The following is a 10,532-nucleotide window of genomic DNA, read 5'->3' as shown; positions in this document are numbered from 1 at the left end:
GGCTGTAAGGGGGACGGGGACGCACGTGCGAGGGTCGGCTCTGATAGCCGAACTCTTCGGCGTTACTTCTGCAGCGATCCCGCAGTTCTCTGCGGTGCCGCAACTTTCATATTCTGCTATCTCGCTGCCGGTCGGTTTCGCGTTCAGGGAGTGCTTAGGGTGAGTCTGAGTAACACACGTGGTTGCTTTGCTTTCTTTTCTTCCAAGCAGCCCGACTCTCTAAAATGTCCTCTTTTTCCGACCGATCTCTGATGCCGTTGTGTTTAATGCGGCGTAGCCTCGCGTTTGGAAAATTGTATTTAAAAGTCCTAAATTAGCCGTGTGCTACGAGCAGGGCGGGCCACCCGTAACGTTACCTTTCTTCTAAAGCCTCTCCGTATTTGTATTTAAAACCGCGCGGAGAGGGAATACACAAACGCGGTTGTTTATACACAAAGAGTTTGTGTAAATGACATTGCGAGAGATACTTCGAGCTGGCCGTCACATGACTCCCTGCTACGTGAGATTTATTTAGCGATTTTCCATTAGATGCTGATTTAGACCTCTTTGGTTCAATAGGCGATCTAATTGCTGAGGTTTGCTAAGGGGCTGCAGATCTTATTTTCTTTTATTTTAGAAAAGTAGGACTCATTTCTGTACCTAATGAAGGGTAAGAAACCTCTCCAGTTTTTTCTGTTTCTTGGATCGCTGTGTGTCTGCTTTTAAACCTCTTAACTGTTTTCTTCTGACCTAGAGGAGAAGAAAGCTTTACGATGAGAGACTTGTAGCACTAATCCACTTAAGAATTGATGGAAAAATAATTATTGAATAATTATAAAAATCAACGAGTTGATTTTATACAAAGCGCTGGAGTAGTAATGCATGGAGTTTTGGATGCCTTTGGGAGACTGAGGAATTACTGCTGCTCAATTTTACAGGAAATTTTAGAGCTGAATCTTTTTGCTTGTGGGCCTTTCTGAAGTACACTTACAGTGAACGTTTTTAAATGTTTTGGAATATGTATGCTGCTTGCTGATTGCTGCTGTGTTTGCTAAGAAATTCCTAGGGCTTTACGATGGTATTGGTGGCTCAGATTGAATCTGGCCTGTTGGCTCAGGGAAGATTTCTCACGCAACAAAGACTCACTTCTGAAAGCAAACTTTTAAGAGCTTGCATTTTCATTCGTTACTCTTTGGCTCGTTTCTAGCGTTGATTTAGAGTGGAGTGTACAAGTGTGGGGCAGTAGGTAATGCATAAGAAAATGTTTTCCTTGCTGGTGTTTTTTAAGCAGTCGGAATCCCTTTAGTTTTAAGCGAATCATAATAAAGTTTATTCATTACTCTGTATCGATACTGAAAGCAAGAAGAAAATTATTGTTGTTTGAATACTTACCTAGGTTCTATAATACTCAATACTAAATTAGTTAAGGCAGATCTCTTTAATAAGATAATGGTGCTGCTTAAAATTGATTTCATTTTTTTCCTCTCCTGGAAATGCTCTCAGGATAAATCGACGGCTGATTTCCAGATATTTTTCCTCTGCTCTTTTTCAAGTCTGATCTCTAAGAACCTGTGTGACCAAGCGATCTCTTTCTGGACGCTGATCTGATCACATTGTTTCAATATGTCTGGAAGTCTGCATCTTTGCAGTGAATGCTGCAGCATTTATAATTCTTTTTCTGTCCAATTGTGAAACGTGGCTGTAGGTATTAGCGGGAGGACTTTTAATATACTGACAAATTAGTATAAAACTTCTCTTCAAACAAACCTTTTAGTGCTATTTCCTGGTTTTGATAAAAAGGGAACTACTGAAGGACGTAATGAAATGACATCCAGGGCTTTGATTGTCAGTTTTTCAGTTTGTTCTTACATTTCAACCTCAAAGTAAGTGCTAAAATCAATGGAACGTGAACTTCAGGAAAAAAATTTGAAATACTTTAATGAAGCTAGAGACCATTTTAGTTTGATTTTGTTGGTTTTTAATTCTGTAAAGTGTATATAAAGATTTTGAGAGCAAAGACAGATACTAATAGTTCTTTTGGGCCTTAGAGATGTAAATGCTGACACTCCTTCCTTCCTGTCAAGTGTCTTGTTGGTCTCATACTGTGTGTTCCTGAACAAAATCCCTGAGAACAGAAAAATAAGCTCTAACTAACTGGTGCTCTGATGAGAATGATGACCTTTGGTAACAGGTTTTATAGTCACAGTTACGCTTGCTACCATTTTATTTTTAAGGGACTCCCTGAGAAATAGAGAAATATTATATTGCTGTAGGTATTTGTAGCTTTTCTAGGTTTGAGTGGAGAAGTGTATAGATATCAGCTTTTGTAGTGCAGGCAGAAGAGCAGTTGTTCTCAAGATAAAGTTTGTCTTTATGACTCTTCCTTTTTTTTTCTCCTGTTCCTAAACTGAAGGTACTTAATTCAGAGGCCATTACACAGCTGTAATAAACTAGCAAAGGTCAGGAAAAAAGATAAACAGGCTCTTAAAGGCTGCAGTTAACAGGGGCTTTAGAAGTTCCGGTGCTGTTCACAATAATGTTAGTGTCAGTCCTACATGTTAGAGTCCAGTTCTTGTTTGCCCTGACCAGCCCAGTGCTCTGTGAAACATTTCAGCAGCTATCCAACTTGTCTATTCTATAACTCATATACAAGGAAGCACAAGTGTTCAGATGCTCAGGAGAGGCAGTTTTATAAAGGTTCCCGGGAAGGCAACAACAAAAAAGGCTAATACTGCTTTAAAAAACATATGAAGCCTGGGAGAGAGTTTAAAGCAAGTAAGAGCACCGTGGTGTTGACAGCTTTATGTCTCTGTTGGGTAACATTCACTTACTAGAATTGGCGTCTCCTTGCAGTTAGTAATTCACTCCATAAGGATTTAGGGAAAAAAAAATCATTAATGGCTAAGTAACTTATATTTGTAAAATTGTTGACCACAGCTCACAAACCTGCTTGTGCGTGAGTAGATATGCGTACGCTTTTATGTGTTTGTTAGGAAGAGCCATGAAAATGAGCATCTGCAGCCTCTGAGCGCTAATTACAGTGCCAGGGTACGGGCAGAGCTGTTCTGAAATTTGGTTTGCTGAGGTACAAACGTAGAGTCAACATGCTGCCAAGGAACGCTTTCAGGTTTGGAGCAGGAAATTACTGCAAAAAAATTGCTGGTTAGATTATTTTGATGCGGTCTGATAGTAATAACAGTTAAGTGACTCACAATCTATAATACGATTTAATTTATAAAATATTAATGGAGAAAAAAACCCAGAGACAGTTCAAACTAAATGATGAGGTCGGGATGCTGATCTGCAGCGCGATTCCCGTGCTTATTCGGGTGCATGGATAGTATGGATGGTGGCTCTTGCTGAGGTGACCCCCTGGAGGCTCTGCTGTGTCACAACCATGTCTGCTCAGGTACGGGGAGAGATCTGCTCCAATCTCTCTCTGGGGCAACAAACGTGCTGACCAAGCATGGTTAAAGAGTTGTTTGTCAAAAATCCATTCTATTTCTGCAAAAATTGTCATAGGATCTTCACTGTCTTCTGTATCTCTTACAAGAATTTAACATACTTTAATAGAGAGCAAAACTCACGTGCAGCTGGAAGAGTAGAGCTTGCTCAGCTCTGCTGTTCTGCGCTAAGCAGTCAGGTGGCATTAAGCTCTCTGTGGGATCCTGAAAGGAGCAAGGAAGCATGTTCCAATTGTCCTTACTAATTGAGCAAAAGGGTAGGTTAAGTTTCAGATGGTATTCCTACCTAGATGAGGGGTATCTCCTTGATGCCAAAAGGAAGCACGTAGCTATTCAGAAGAATTGAATGTTTTGAGATACAGAAGCACAAGAGCTGCGGATCCTAGTTAGTTCCAGAACCAGCAGTGCGTGACTGTATTTTCTGTTGCAGAGTACTTGGAAAATGTTGCCTTTTGTTTCAGTATGATTCACTAGGAATTACGAGGAAATGTAAATGCGTTTCTAATATGTAACAAGGAAGAGACTTTTAGTTTAACCTGAAGCTTAAGAAAAGCAAGGCAGTGATTTCTTTTCCCCGACTGATGCTTAAAGTGGATTTCTGATCTTTTTCCCCGATTTCCCCCTCCTTTTCCAATCAGCTTATGTCACTTAAATAGAATAAATAGAGCAGTTGCTCCTGAAGGGTCACGTAGTGTATCAGCTGTATTTCTGCTGAGGTAGAAAAATAGCCTCTCTTTATGTGTTTTCAGTAGTTGGCCTGTTATTAAAGTAAAGACACGGTCGGTTAAAGTATATGTGCAATTGAACATACACATTAAACAGAACATAGGGTATCCACCCATTCGGTGACCTAGGCGTAATTTGAGTTTAGAGTAATTTTGGAACTCTAAGTTGCATCTGCAGAAAGCCACTGGCAATTTTGAATTCGAGATTTAAGATTAGCTGTAGCAAGATTGTATTTTTTCCCACAACAGTTCCTATGTATTTAGCATCATCTCCCCGCTTCCTCCCCACCCCAGACACAGCCACATCAGTTAACTTGGTGCATTGTCCTCATTGTGAGCAGAAGGAAAGAAAAAGCAACCGTCTTTGAAGAAGTCGCCATTAATTCTTTCTCCCTTCCCTGTCTAAGTCGTGTCCTGCCTTTCCTTTCTGTTGCTGGGACGGTCAGAGTAGATTCATTGTCAATTATTTGTAGGGTGCTTGTTTGAGAACTCTTGCCAGAGTGATTCTGTCAGTGGCTGCCCAGGATTCTCTTTCTGCCTGAGGAAGATGGCTAAATTATACCAAAATCCACCAAGATACCGGTGAGGAAACAATACTTTTGAGAAATTTAGTTGCAGTATCTTTTTCTTTCTCAGAGTTTATATTAAGTATTTGAACATCAGTGGAAGAAAAACAGTTTTAAACTTTTATTGTTACAAATAAATGCTTAAAGATGAAGTTTAGAGATTCCTTTTCTAAATACTTAAGTTTTAGGAGCCTATATATTCTACTTATTTTATTTTATTTTTCACTGCACTGAATATTTTGTCTAGATTAAAAATGGAAAAAGCCCAGCATAGTGTAGTTGTAATCATATTGTCATTTCGACAGACTACAGTTGCCCTTGCAGTTCCTAGTTTGTAGTAGAGGCTTTCAGATGACATTAGGTCATACCTTAAAATGCCTTAAAAGGTATTTGGGTTTAATGCTCCTCATGGAGATGCTAGCCTGAATAATTTTATGGTTACTTTCATTATTACTGCTTTCCTGAAAGCTGTCTGCTTGAAATGGGGAGGAAAGAGGCCACAATAGTGATTTGGAGCTGAAGTGAGCTGCTTGGATCAGTCAGATTTTTGTCACTCGCAGGGGCACAGAAGGCAGTGATACGGTGGCAACCACGGTGGTGGGAGCTGAGGACAGCTTTACTGCATGTATTTATATTCACCAAACAGATGTGTGACCTGTTTAGGAAAACTCTTTTTTATGTGTGTGATTGAGCAGTCCCCAGCCCGCTTTTAAATCCTATTTTTAAACTTCTTTAAATAGCTGCAAATCTGTAAAACTGAGGAAGATTTTTTTTCTGAATCCCAAATTGCAAAGCATAGATAAGTTAGGCCTTTAATTACTGTCCTTCGTGGTAATCTAGTTAAATTAGTAACTACTGTTGTGCTTTAGGATTAAAGGGCCAGTTGTCCAAGGTATGAAGCATTACCAACTCCCTTTGAATTGACAGATCAGGAGTTGTTCAAGATAACCCATGCCTGCCTGCTGGCCTTGGTGACTACCAGCACAACGTGGTCTTCCTGGAAGCATGTGGGATTTCAGGCCAGCCCAGCGTGCCAAACGAAGGATCGGGGGCCCATCTACCTCTGGAAAACTGTCCTGTACTAACAGGTTCCTCCTGTATCAAGCATGTGGGTCATGAACGTTGATCTACATGGTGACATGTGTCACTAGTACAGGTTTAAGGAGCAGTCATAGCATACAAAAGGCACGTGAGCAGCTGATGGCTTTTGAGAAATATTTCCTAGCCTCTAGCCGTACTAAACAAAAATTGCCCCCGACAAGCTTGGTACTTGTTGCAGGACACTCGTCAGCAACATACCTGCTGTTGGGTTACATAGAAATCAGTTAAATGGTAAGGAGCTGAGAACACACGCTTAGCCATTTAATTTGAGAAGAACCATTAGCCCATCTCAGTGAGGTTGTTGTGGCCATTCACAGCAAACTGGCGGCTTTAATGTGCGCTGTGTTCTCTGCCAGCCAGTGTTGTTGCCGATGCTGTTGCAGTTGTACCATTAAGATTTTTTTTTTCTGAATTCCATGTACAGAAGCATGTATTGCAGCTGTTCTGTGTACTTTGCCTCCCGTCTCCATTTGCTTTGATCCAAGTATTGGCACTGGAAAAAGATCGCATTCCATATTTCCAAATTTATTGCCTTTATTTTACTTTTTTTTTTACTTAAATGTAAACTAATATTTTAATTATTTTTGTTGTTGCTTTTCTATTTTAAATGCCTGTTGTTTGTTTTTTTTTTCTTTTTAAATACCTGTATGAGCTCTGCTGACAGCACCTGAAGATTTAAAAATATACTAAAATTTAAGCATTCCACTGTTAGCAGTTGTTTGCATTCAAGGCTGTTGACAATGTGAAACCCTTACAAACAATATTTGAAATTGTATGGGTTTTTTTAAGTGTAGTTCTTACTTTGACTTTTAAAGATGTGAACACTGATGTTGCTAATGTCAGAGGACTTATTTAAAACCTTCCAGGAGTCTTTTCTGCTTGGAGTAAGACTACACAAATAATTTACAGGATGGCTTAAAAGACTGAGCAAGAGCCCTGTATTGCTAGTATCGTAATCCTATTGCCAGGGCAGAGACTGCACATCTGAACTGAAGATATGTTTTAAAGTCTCTATCAATGCTAAATGCAGAGGTGGTAGGGAAAAGATAAGACTGTTGTAATTTGTAGTAGCTTTATGAAGAGGACAGAAAGAACTTGAGAAAAGAGTCAGGTAGCTCTAGATAAGAGTTTAAGGATGTGACTTGTTTACCATATACAACATTTCCTGCCTGATAGTTTAAACCTTGTCAGTAATTTTGCTTTGCCTGATGTCTTTGTATCAGTTGGGCATGCAATATTAAGCAGAAGGGCATGCAATATTAAGCAGTCTAACTGAGTGTTGTTAGTAGCAATGCCAGCAAGGTAAAAAGGCTCAGAAAATGTTTAATAAAAATAACCTGTCAGACTGCTTTATATGAAACTGAGGCATCTTGTGAAATAACCGCACACCCATTGCATTTTAATAGCTCGGGAGAAATGTCTCCCACTGAAATACAATCCCTTATTTATTTCCAAAGACACGCAATGAGATGGAAGGATGCTGTTGACAGTGCACCTTTTCAAAAGTGCAGAGTCTGGCCAGAAACGTCCAAAGAGGGAGTGTTTCTTCTATCCGAACCCTGATTTGTATCAATGCGTACAGCCGCAGGGTTACCTTCTTTCTCTCTCTTTTAAAATGTCCAATTTCTACTTGTCAAGGTGCCGCAGGGTTAATCTGCTTTTACTTACGTATCTCTGGCACTGCACTCTCTAGAAGCTGCTGACTTTTTCTACACTTGGACTGAAACTTCAGATAAGTGAGGAAACTTAAATATAACTATTTACCATCCTGGTAATCTAAACTCAGAGTGTTTTGTCATAAATTTTGCTGACAGTCATATACTGGAAATGAAGCTTGTCATTTTCAAAACTATAACTGAGCTATTTTTCCGAAGTAATATAAATTCATATTTTGAGCATATTTTGGTTTATATGCATTTCCATTATTTATATATTAAAATTAGATGTGCACAATTTTCAATCGTATTATTTTGAGTGGTTATTAAGAAATGTAGTTATAAATTATGAGTTATGCTATACTTCGGTGTAAAAGGTGATTTTCATAATGTCTTTTCCCAACTTACAAATAACTTTTTTGCCATAATACAAACATGCTAGCAGAGCAACATGATAGATGTCTCTTTAAGTATCGTAGTAAAAGAAAATGACTTGTATTCTGAGGCTGTGGATAGTTTATGTTGTTTTGGACCCATTTCCCAAGCAGTGATCGAAAACAGATTACAATAACAATTATACAGTCAGAAGATGCAATATCCATTTCTGCTTTAATTGAGTGAAAGAATAATAAAAACATCATTAAGAAAAATGAGGTGGACCTGTCATACACTCTACCAATTTTTAGAGTTGGAGAAAATGCAGAGTAACAGAAGAAGTATGGGCTTTTTTTTTTCTTTCTTTTTTAAGTTGAGTTTGTAGCTCAAGCGCTGGATGGTAGACTTCATGCAAGCTGCTGTGAGTGAGGGTGCAGTAAGTAGGCTTATTGCTCTTGTGGGGCATTATCCAAGAGCCTGGGTTTGGCTTAACAAAGGTAATGCTTCTATCGTTGATTTGAGTATTAATATAATTATTAAGACTGTCATGATATTGTTCTGCCCTGTCAAATAGGTGGGCTCAGAGGATGCCATGGAGAGGAGGAAAGTAGTGAAACAGACTTCTCCTTCAGAATAAAGTGCTGTGCTACTTTGTGGGAAAAAATCTGCTGTATTTTTTTCCTTGTGGATGTCTTTTTTCTTTTTCTTTTCCCCCCTCACCTAATTGTGAACCTGGTTTCCAGTAGAAGTACCGGGTCTCTTAAACCATTACCAGCTGAGACAGGTTCTTGAGTGATCCTTTGGCTACCCCAGTGTCTTGGGCTGTAGCCCTGCACATGTTGAGGCACTGTGCCAGGCAGCATGTGCAACTGAGCCAAGCAGCACGTGCAGCTGTGCTGCCCTTGAGGTAGGACCCCATCGTAGTTGAAGGCCCAAGGCTTGGGGAACCTGGCAAACAGTTTTCTCCGAAGCCGAATGCTAGAGCTGTGAGCCCAGTGTCCGTTCAGCTGCACTGTGCATGGAAAGGGATCCTCGCTGCAGCAACCTTGTCTGTAGTCATGCACTATGCAGCTTTGTAAATCAGCATTTGGAGTGGCATCCGGAAGTGAGCTGGGAGCCAACTCAGCTTTTGGAGAGCAGATGTAATCTGCTCCCTTTGGCTGACACCTCTGAACAAGCACGTGCATTTGCACCAACAGGAGTATCTGGTTCTCTGGAGTAGCTTAGCATACAGTGTTGTAGGAATTTAGCCTGCTGAGCCCCAAAAGCTTGGATTGCTGGATCTCAGCCAGTGAGCCCACGCATGGTAGGTTGGCCTCACTGGGTCCTTTGCACTTTCTCCCCAAAGTATAGCGTACTGGCTGAACAGATGAAGTGTACTGTGTACTTGAGAGAGGGGATATATCTGTTGACTCTTGTTCCTTGACCTCATGACCTGTTTGGTGAAGATGCTGTAGCTTTTAAAATCTGTTATACTGCTGCCTGATAAAAGTGAATATTCCTGAAAGGAGACTCTTTCAAAGGAAGAGTTGTCAAATATGTGGTGCTTATTCTTGAAAACCAGGAGTGTTTCCCCCACAGCCTATTATCTTCATGAAAAAGAAGGAATCTGGAGATGCCACTCAAGAGAAGTTCTCTCTCCACAGGGCAGTGAGGTGTGGACAGTGAAGCTGTAATTTAAGGCTGAGCCCCAGCTCCCATTCTTGCTCCACGGCATGGTAAACCATAAGTGCACGCTCAGTGAAGACATGCAGCATGGTGAGCGGGGAAAGGGGAGGCTAATGCTTCCCAGAGCAGGGAATGGTAGCTTGGCTTCTACACCTTCTTTAGTTATGGGTTCTCTTCTCCATTCACGCTCCTTCTGAAGATCTGACAGAGGCTTCTGAGGTCCCCCTGTACCAAACAACTACCATCTGCTAACGATGTTGGTGTAGCATTAGTTGAACCCCTTGCTGATGGCACAGCAGGATAGAGGGCTCTGTCAGTAACCACTGAGTTTGGTGTCCATTACTTTCAGCGTGTAATGTGATTATTCTACCTTCTGCTTTCTTCTACCTTTTGTCCATAAAGGGTTCTGCTGTATGTAGCTTAAAAATGAGCTTTTCTAATGCTACCAGTGTCTAAAAGACATGAGAGAAGGAGGCGCTGATTATAGATCCACTGAGCTTGTCTTACAGCAGGAGCAGCCTGTAAAAGGACTTGAGAAGGGCGATGTAGCTGCAGTCTCCGTAAGCTGTTCATCTGGTAACATGAAGGGGATGATAATATTTCTTCTTGTCAGGGGTTGTTCACAGAGGGATGAACGTGAAAGGGAAAAGAGCTTGCTGGTGAGTCCCAATGGAGATCCCACAGCAGGCCTAAGCACGCTGCACAGCTCTTCTCCAGAAATAAAACCTCAAACCAGCTCCAAAAGCTTTTCTGTTACATTCCAGGGGACTTATCCTGGTACCAGGAGACTAGTTAATAGAACCTTCATTAAAATGCTTTTGCTCAAAGATGTTTTTCTTTTTGCTTTAAAAATTATATAATATGGTGGCATCTGCTAGCACCACCAGTTAAGGGCTTATTAGTGGTTTCAGTTTTCAGGGTTTTAAAATGTTGGTCATTAAAATTAATTCTGGATAGAACTCGGCTTAGAAAGTCTTATCTCCCTTGCCTTTTTTTTTT

The sequence above is a fragment of the Meleagris gallopavo genome, chromosome 7 (assembly GCF_000146605.3).
Source record: "Meleagris gallopavo isolate NT-WF06-2002-E0010 breed Aviagen turkey brand Nicholas breeding stock chromosome 7, Turkey_5.1, whole genome shotgun sequence".
Classification (NCBI taxonomy): Eukaryota; Metazoa; Chordata; class Aves; order Galliformes; family Phasianidae; genus Meleagris; species Meleagris gallopavo.
Note: the sequence above shows the minus strand (reverse complement) of the source record.